The 10363-nt window shown below is 31.3% G+C and overlaps 1 protein-coding gene across 3 annotated transcripts in view; it reads left to right on the top strand.

The window, feature by feature from the left end:
- The window catches only part of LOC117178994 (1-phosphatidylinositol 4,5-bisphosphate phosphodiesterase classes I and II), a 661888-nt gene that overhangs the window by 374412 nt on the left and 277113 nt on the right, over positions 1-10363 (top strand). The gene's annotated exons all lie outside the window — the stretch shown is intronic.

Below are 10363 nucleotides of genomic sequence, written 5' to 3'. Positions count from 1 at the left end.
TTACTTATCTTTAAGTACGTTTCCGGATTTCCTAAAACACAATTTTAAGAATTTACATATATTCAAAATTTTTAATTTTCTTTTTCTCTTTTTCCCCAAACCCGAGATAATTGACCGGCCTCTTTTAAAGTTATTACGAAACTGTTACAAAGAACACAAGAGAACGCGAGAGTCGGTTTACAAGTACGTCACATCCCACAGCCGTATTATTATCATTATTTATGATTATTATTTTTATAAAAATTCCACAATATCCGAAATAAATTTAATTCATTAAGTAATATTTAACAAATACTAACAATTTTCATCAAAATAGTCAAATTTTGAACCAAAGAGACGAATTTTCAACGAACGTAACGAGACTTTGACTGGAATAGTTAAATTTTCAGTTTAAAAAATTAATTATTGATATTAATTTTTTACAAAATACATGCCATTTTCACATATTAGTTGAATTTTTAACAAAACAGCAAATTTAATTATGCTTCTTTGTGTTAAATATATTTTTTAACTGAAAATTTACGTATTCCTTTTTTTATTGAAAATGTATATTTTTCAGTTTAAAATATAACTATTCGGTTAAAGTTTGTCTTTTTACACTTGAATTTAGTTTTTTTTTTTAGGTAAAATAAAAATCTCTTTGTTTAAAATATCCCCTATAACATTTTTTGTTAAGTTTTTTATCTTTTTTGCTTTAAAAACAACAATTTGTTTGAAGGTTCAAGTATTTTGTTGAAAAATTGTATTTTTTGGTAGAAAATTAATTTTTTTCTTCAAAAATTCATCTCAACTAAAAAAATGCATTTTTAATCACAATTGTTGAATTTTCGACTGGAAATTTTAGTCTTTTAGTCAAGAAACTTAATTATTCATTGAAAACGACGATATGTCAACATCAACAAAATTTAACTAAAAAAGACCAATTTGGAACCAAAAATAGAATAGTTATATTTACATTTAAAAACTGAATTTTTAACCAAATAGTCCAACTTTGACCTAAAGAATTGGATTTTTAACCAACAAGCTGAATTTTTTTTCAAGAAGATTAAAATTCTATCGTAAAAGACGGATTTTTAAAAAAATAGTTGAATTTTCTGCTAGACAAGACAAATTTGTAACTAAACATGAAATTGTCAAATTTTTAATTTAAAAAATTAATTTACAACCAAATAGTGCAATTTTGAACTTAAAAATACGAATTTTGCAAAAATATCACTTTTTAAGGAAGCCGTTGAATTTCAAACAAAATAATTCAATTATCAAGAAAATGCAAATTCAAAGAAAATTCGATTGCATTAAGCGTTATTAGATTTTTAGTTTTGTGATTTTCTTTAGTATCTTCCTCATTTGAAATTGTTGCATTTTTCACTTTTCTATAAAAACAAAATAAGGAACCATTTACCTAGCTACTATACATCCTGATAAATTTTCTTCTTGGTTCTGTCAAAAATAAGAGAAACTCACAAAAATAGTTTTTTTTTAACCGAGCAGATGTTTTCTTGATTAAACAAATTTGATAAGTGTTTATGATTATTCAGGAAAAGGAAATAAGGAATTTAAATTATATTTGATAATGAGAAATTAAGTTAAAGTTTGATTATTGATGAAAATTATTCTTTTTGATTAAAAATTTATCTTTTTGATTAAAAATCCATGTCATTGATTGCAATATAATATAATAAAAAGGAAATAAGGAATTGAAATATTTTACTGATATTCAAAGTAAATCTGACATTAAAATGATCCGCGGAACATTCTAAAATATTTGATAATACTGGAGACTTTAAAAGTAAATAATACGCTAAAATTTTTACTTTTTAAAAATACATATTGTACCTCCATAAAAAATTAATGAAAACAATTTAAGTTGAAGTTACCGAGGCTAACAACGGTTGAAGACCAATATTGATGCAAATGTCATTTACATGAAATTGTTTAATTTACAAACTGGCGTTAATGTCTTTTCCAGGATCACGTACAATGTGCATCGATCAGTGACGGGTCCACTGAATTAAAATATTATTTATTTCACATCTAAGTTAAATCAGAACCACACAGGCATTTCCCTACATTAAAGAAAAATGCAAATCAGAAATCGCGATTTGCAAATAAATTATGTGCTTTTTTTAGTATCCCTGAACCTTTTAGGAACATCTAACGTTATTACGGGAAGCTGAAGTTGAAGAAACGTTTTAATGAGCATTTAATGAATTAGGAGAAGTAAAATAGATACTCATCGTTAATGTTATAAACTGGTGGGATGCTCATTTCTAGGGTCCCGTACAGTAATCACAAAAATAATTTGCCAATCTCTAGAAATGGTTTTAAGTAATGACATACTTTTAATATTAGAAAGTCCCCCACTAATTAGAGTGGATGTAGACGACTTAAAACTTTCGATTCAAACAATTCTTACTATCGGCTCTAATCAATCGAAGAGAATAACATAAATATAATTCGTTTAATTTATAAACGAGCATGTTGACCTTTTCTAGGTTCCCGTGCACTGTGTAGCGGTCATTGTCGGGTCCATTGACAAGTCAGTACTCCATACGATTTTAAATCATACAGAGTTCGCAGTTCAAAGGAAATACAACTCTTGAGAATGAAAGAATTACTTTTGGATGTTTGAGCAGTTTTTTGTTGTCGTTACATGCGTCAATTAAAAAAATTTCCGGAAAGTGACATGAATGTTGACAAAACTCAGCATTTAGCACAAGAAGATTTTTTTGACAATTATTGCTAGAAATATTTCGAAAAAATAAAAGATTTCTAAGTTATACTAAATTATATATCTGTTGAAGGAATAAACATTTTTCAGCATTGCCCGAAACATTTTAAACATAAATTCACAAATATTGTCAGTGAGTTATCTGTAGAATTATGAAAAATATTCTCTGTATTCTGCGAATTTTATAAATTCGAAGAAAGCCTTATGAAATTTTAAATCTGAAAAATAATTTATAAAAGAGATATCAAATTAATCACATTGTATCTTTTACGATTCTTTGTTTTAGATTCTGACTTTGAAAGAATTTATGTAAAGTTCATTAGTTTTTTTTGTTGATAATTTACTGATATTCAAAGTAAATCTGACATTCAAATGATCCGCGGAACACTCTAAAATATTTGTTAGTACGGGAGACTTTAAAATTAAATAATACGCTAAAATTTTAACTTTTTCAAAATACATATTGTACCACCATAAAAAATATAGAAAACAATTCAAATTGAGGTTACTAAATGTCAAAGGAAGACCAACTATCTGATTTAAAGAATTTTCTGATTAATTCATTACTCATCTTGTGTTCATTCTCGAAATCAGCTATGCTTATCTATCTAGTTTTCCAGGTCCACAACGGTTCAAGCAGATTATTGATGCAAAGGTCATTCGCCTAAAATTGTTTAATTTATAAGCTGGCGTGATGATCTTTTTCAGGTTCACGTACACTGTATATCGAGCAATATTGGGTTTACTGAATTAAAATATTATTGAATTCACATCTAAGCTAAATCAGAATCACACAGGCATTTTCCTACGTCAAAGAACAATGCAAATCAGAAACCCTGATTTGCAAATAAATTCTGTGCATTTTTTTAGTATTCCGGAATCTTTAAAGAACATCTAACGTTATTACGGGAAACTGAAGCTGATGAAACGTTTTGATGAGCATTTAATGTACGGATTGGATTTCAATATGTCTTTTTTAACAAAATTGCTCACTGTTTTCAAGTGTTTCGAAATATTAGACTTTTTTGAACTCGTCGTTTATATCATAAATTGGTGGGAGGATTTTTCTAGAAACCCGTATGCTATGCATCGATCACTTTCGGTTCCAAAGGATTAAATTATCGTTAAATTGACACACAGTCTCAGCCCGAATCAAGTGTACCAGTTTTTTGTTCATATTCAATGCAGATGAGCAAAAGCTGTTCAAATAATAAATTTGGAAATTTTTTAGTAAATCTAAACCATTTACGTTTTCCTGAAGTAATAACAAAAATAATTTTCCAATCTCTAAAAATGGTTTTATATAATGACATACTTTTAATGTTAGAAAGTCCTCAACTAATTGCTGTGGATGTAGAGGACTTAAAACTTTCGATTTAAGCAATTCTTACTATCAGCTTTAATCATTCAAAGAGAATAACATAAACATTAATCGTTTAATTTATAAACCGGCGTGTTGATCTTTTTTAGATTCTCGTACACTGTGTAGCGGTCATTGTCAGGGCCACGGACAAGTTACTCAGTGCGCACCGGGACGTCCTAAAGACGTCCTTAGAATGTACCTCTATGTGATATGATTTGACGTCTTTAAGACATCGTTTGGATCGTTTCATGTCTTTAAAAGGTCCTCAGGACGTCTTTAAGATGTCCGATAAAAGACGTATTTAGGGCAAGTTTAAGACTTGTGTGCCCACTGGGTAGTACTCCATACGATTTTGAATCATACAAAGTTCGCAGTGAAAGGAAATACAACTCTTGAGAATGAAAGAATTACTTTTGGATGTTTGAGCACTTTTTTGTTGTCCTTACACGCGTCAATTAAAAATTTTTCCGGAAAGTGACATGAATGTTGACAATGCTCAGCATTTATCACCAGAAGATTTTTTTCACAATTATTGCCAGAGATATTTCGAAAAATGAAAAGATTTCTAAGTTTTATTAAATTATGTATCTACTAAAGGAATAAACATTTTTCATCATTTCACGAAACATTTTAAACATTAATTCACAAAAAATGTCAGAGAGTTATCTGTAGACTTATGATACATTTTTCCTGTATTCTGCGAATTTCATAACTTTGAAGGAAGCCGCAAGAAATTTTAAACCTGCAAAATCATTTATAAAAGATATATCAAATTAATCACACTGTGTCCTTTACGACTTTTTGTTTCAGGTTCTGTCTTTAGAAGAATTTATGTAAAGTTTATTAGTTTTTTTTGTGCATAATTTACTGGTATTCAAAGTAAATCTGACATTCAAATGATCCGCGGAAGATTCTAAAATATTTGTTATACGGGAGACTTCAAAAGTAAATAATACGCTAAAGTTTCAACTTTAAAAATATACATAGTTTACCTTCATAAAGCTCAAAGAAAACAATTCAACTTGAGGTTACCAAGGTCAACAACGGTTCAAGCCCAGTATTGATGCAAAGGTCATTCTCATGAAATTGTTTAATTTATAAACTGGCGTGATGATCTTTTTCAGATGCACGTACACTGTGTATCGATAAATATCGGGTCCACTGAATTAAAATATTATTTAATTCACATCTAAGCTAAATCAGCACCACACAACCATTTTCCTACGTTAAAGAACAATGCACATCATAAACCGCGATTTACAAATAAATTCTGTGCATTTTTTTCAGTATCCCTGAACCTTTTAAGAACATCTAATGTTATTGCGGGAAACTGAAGATGAAGAAACGCTTTGATGAGAATTGAATCTACGAATTGGATTTGTAAGTAATTAGGAGAAGTAAAATAGAAATAGTTTATAATTTTATAATTTTATTCATAGTTGATAATATAAACTGGTAGGATGATATTTTTTAGGATCCCGTACACTATGCATCAATCACTTTTGGTTCCAAATGAGCTGATTTTAAAACATACATAATTCGCAGTTTAAAGGAAATACAACTGTTGTGAATGAAAGAATTTTTTGGATGTTTGAACAGATTTTTACTGTCGTTGCAAGCGTCAATTAAAAGATTTTCCTGAAAGTGACATGAATGTTGACAAAACTCAACATTTAGCACATAAAATTTCAAATCTGCAAAATCATTTATAAGAAAGATATCAAATTAATCACATTGAATCTTCCACGACCCTTTGTTTTAGGTTCTGACGTCGGCAGAATTTACGTAAAGGTTATTAGATTTCTCTTGAAAATTTACTGATGTTCAACGTACATCTGATATTCAAGTGATCCGCGGAAAATTCTAAAATATTTGTTTTACAGGAGACTTTAAAAGTAAACAATAAGCGAAAATTTTATCTTTTGGGAAATATATATATTGTATCTTTATAAAGAATTAAAGAAAACAATTCTATTTGAGGTTACTGATCGAGAATGGAAGACCAACACTCTGATTCAAACAATTTCCGGATTGATTCATTGCTTATCTTGTGTTTATTCTCTGAATCAGCAATGCTTATGTTTCTAGTTTCCTAGGTCAACAACGATTCAAGCTCAGTATTGATACAAAGGCCGTTCGCCTAAAATTTTTAAAATTATAAGCTGGCCTGATGATCTTCTCCAGGTTCATGTACACTGTGTATCGATCGATGCGGCGTCCAGTGAATTGAAATATTATTTAATCACAATCTAAGCTAAATCAGAACCACACATGCCTTTTCCTACGTTAAAGAAAAATGCAAATCGGAAACCGCGATTTGTAAACAAATTCTGTGAACTTTGTTTTGTTTTGAGTATCTCTGAACCTTTTAATAATATCTAACGTTATGACGGGAAACTGAAGCTGAAGAAACGTTTTGATGAGAGAAATGAATATACGACTGCGGAATGGGCATTTCCGACTTTAAATATGAGGTGAATATTTTCGGGTCGGATGTTGGTGTGTAGAAGTAAACTTCTTCTACCAGAAGTTCTTGATACCATCTAGTCCTGCAGCAGAAAAGTTCTTCGCATCCCTGTTTTTTTCACCTTTTCGGCTGTTTTTTAGCTCCAGTGTTTTCGGAATCTTGTAAACCTCTTTTGAAAATGTCGCTCCCTTTTTGGGATCAGATAACTCGCGCGTTTTGTCAACAATATGCTGCTTGATTATCAGCAGCTTTTACATGGATATAATTTAAAAATAAGCCATTGAAAGTTTCTGATTTATTTTTATATCATTGCTTATTTATAATAAAAGATCTTAACAAAAGTGCATTTTCCGTAAAGAAAAATAAATCGTTTAAGTGTTAAATGTTTTGTATACAAAGAAGGTTTTCCAGATTCCTTATATCGCTGTGGTCAGTTCCTATATACTGTCGAATATATTTAAATCGAAGTGGTTCATATACAGGACAACACAATAGAAAATGAAAGATAGGTTTATTCTCATTTAAATTACATGGAGAGCACATTTCATTCATATTCCGAACATACATATTTTGTTCGTAAGTAAATTTTATCCTGAGTGCATTAGCAGCTCGTGCTTGGCTTAATATTCTAATTTCTTGCAGTGGAACCTTAAACTTTTGATACTCTTCTGTATATTTAAGATGACTTATAAGTTTATAGTATGGATTGTATTTAGAATTCCAAATCCTATTTATTGCCTTGCTAAATGCATTACTAGACGATTTCTCTATCAAACATTTACATTTACTTTTAATAAGTTTAGGTTCTAAGAATAGTTTTCCCCATACTTAATTAGCTCCTAGATTACTTTTATCACTTTGAGTTGCGTGGCCCAGTTATACTAAAGCGAAGATTTACCACAACAATCTAATTCATACAATCTTATAAATCATTTTTTCACGAGCCTGTTATTTGATATATTGAGTAATCTAGTCCACCTCTTTAGCACACGCTTAAAAATTCCTTCGCTCGAAGGAGCGATACCAGTTTCTAGACGCACGAAATGGTCCGGAGTATTTTTCGTCCAGCACATCAAAGTCTTGAAAAAACGCATTTGAATACAATCCAAATTTCTAGATATCGCAGAGACCATAATTCTCAACCATAAAAGGCTTTTGCGCTCAGTATGCTACTAATAAGAGTATTAACAACAGACCAGGAGCCATTCTTACTCTTTTATAGAATATTTCGCACTTTGCCAGTAACCATAAGACCCTTTGAGATAAAAAAATCTACTGCCATCATCGGCAAAGAGTAGCAAGAATATTTCAGTTTGTAGGTCCAAACATAAACCCTACATTCCCCTCTCCTCGAAGAAACCAATAATATCCACCAGAAACAATATAGTGTAAACAGTAGTGGGCTGAGACTTTCTCCCTGGAGAACCCCTTCAGTAATGTCTATATGATTTGATCTATGTTCTCCAAGTTTAACTCTAAACTTTGCATTATCATAAAGCTTTTTTATTATTCTTAGAATCTTTTCGCTAACTCCAAAGTTAAATAGTTTATGCCATAACTATCCATGACGTACTGAGTCAAATGCTCTTTCAAAATCAACAAAGACACAAAAATGTAGTCTTTTTTGTTTGAAGATATAAGTTAATTACAGCAGATAGAATGAATAATTGATAAATTTATCCTCGCGTTGAGCGACAACCGGCTTATTCATCTGAAATAATATGTCAAGTATCAGTCAACTTTCATTTAAATTTGTTTCAATTAGATTCAAGAGCAGTTCCTGCAACCAATTCACACAAAAGGTATCATTCACGCCCGGTGGCCAATAAACACTACCAACTATATAAGATTTACGTTGATATTTTACTTTCACAAATATCTACAAGTTGCATTTATCTACCAATGAAATCTCAGTAAAACAATTTGTTTTATTTAATGTAATTTAGCCAACGCTTGCACGACCTTTACTTTTGTCTTTAATAGCAGGACTTACATACATTGAATACTCATTGAAACCTGCAGGGACTTGCATGTGATTTAACCTGAGCCACATCTCAGCCAGACAAATTATCTCATTATTATATAGTTGGCTTACCTGAAATCTATCTAATTCATAAAAATTTCTAAGACCATTAACATTACAAAAACGGATACATATATTTTTGGTTTCTTGACATATAATGTGCGCCACCTCAGTTTGCGAAACACAATTATCACGCTTAAATTAAACCTTTAGCGTATATCTGTCACTTGGTAGTTACTTCTCGGAAGATGCTGAGTCCATTCTTTGAAGTTCTGGGGTCACGATGTTCGGGGACCTTTCGTCTGAATGAGATGACAGTCCAACTCCAAGAGATGAAGTTGGACTTCTACGTACGAACTCATCAATGGGATTCAGAGTTTGTACACTCTTTTTGGGTTTTTTAGTGATCTCTCCTTAATGGAGTTTCCAGAAAATGTGCTATGTCGACTTCTTTTAAACCGACGTTGTGATGCAGTCATCTGTATCGTAGTTGAGATATATTTTAGTACCTTTAAGTTTATTACCTTTAGTCATCATATTTGTTTTGATTAGGGCTGAGACAAGACATAGCAGGATCGATCTTTTTTTTATTTACCTGGAAAGTTCTTAAGCGCCTAATGTGATCCACGTGTACATCTTCGTCCGTCATTTCCAAGTGTTTGTATAAAAGTTGTTTAACTTTGGCTGCCAAATCTTCATGTGTCTCTTCGGGGGAATCTTGAAGTCCTACAATAATTAAATTGTTTCTTCTTGCAGTTTTGTCTATAATCCTCGCCTGCCTATCAATTTCATCTTTCAATATCACGGTTTCCTTTCGTAGTTTACCTATGCTTTTAGAATTTTCACTTATAGGCTCCATTATTTGCGTTACTTTCACATTTATTATTTCCTTAGCGTTATGTTTTAGATCCTGTCTTAAGGAGAGTCTAAAATCATACAATAAAGTTCTCCGATATCATTAAACATATGGTAACAAGGACTTCATCCAAGTGTGTAAGGTAAACACACATCCATACACATTCACAATGTTAACTAAGAAGCCTTCCTGCTATGAAAGCAAGCTTCACTTTCACGTAGACAATCGAATTTGTTTTTTTTTTCAGGCAGTGAAATCAGCGAATCACATCACTTAAAATTATTAGCACATTTTTCAATACCCACCATCCAATACACCAACTCCATTGCAATATAAAATTCTCGTTTTCACATAAAACCCAAATTTCACCGGAGCGACGTGAAATGTGACCAAGAAGCTCAAAGAATTGCGCGGCTCTCATTGTCGTTCTTAGCCTTCGATTTGAATCACCCAAACTCTAGCAATACTATAAACTGAACCATTGAAGTTTCAGAGGTCGGACTCCTTGTCCTGAAATCGCTATTATCTCTCAGAAGGTGCCTACTTTCCGCAGTTGTCGGATGCTCTTCGCGTTCGATTCTTTTGAACCGCATACTGGTCGCCCGGTATCCCAGAGTCACCGCTAAAGACATCTCGCTCGGATGACACTCAGCATTCAGCACGGTTGTAACGCCTCCGTTTAGGAGTTATATATATATATATATATATATATATATATATCGTTTAATTTAATAATAGTTTAATAACGTAATAGTACATATTTATTATATATTAAATAAATATGTAACAATAAAGTGTGCATGGAGGGATAGGGAATGAGTAAATGAATAGGAAAATACAGGATTTGTTCAAGTTTTTAATTATACATGTAAGGTTCAGTAAGTGCGTAGTCGCAATACGTATTTCTCATAATATGGGACACC

This window comes from Belonocnema kinseyi, chromosome 8 (genome assembly GCF_010883055.1).
Source record: "Belonocnema kinseyi isolate 2016_QV_RU_SX_M_011 chromosome 8, B_treatae_v1, whole genome shotgun sequence".
In the NCBI taxonomy this organism is placed as follows: Eukaryota; Metazoa; Arthropoda; class Insecta; order Hymenoptera; family Cynipidae; genus Belonocnema; species Belonocnema kinseyi.
The sequence above is the reverse complement of the archived record's forward strand: the minus strand, read 5'-3'. Positions and strand labels throughout refer to the sequence as shown.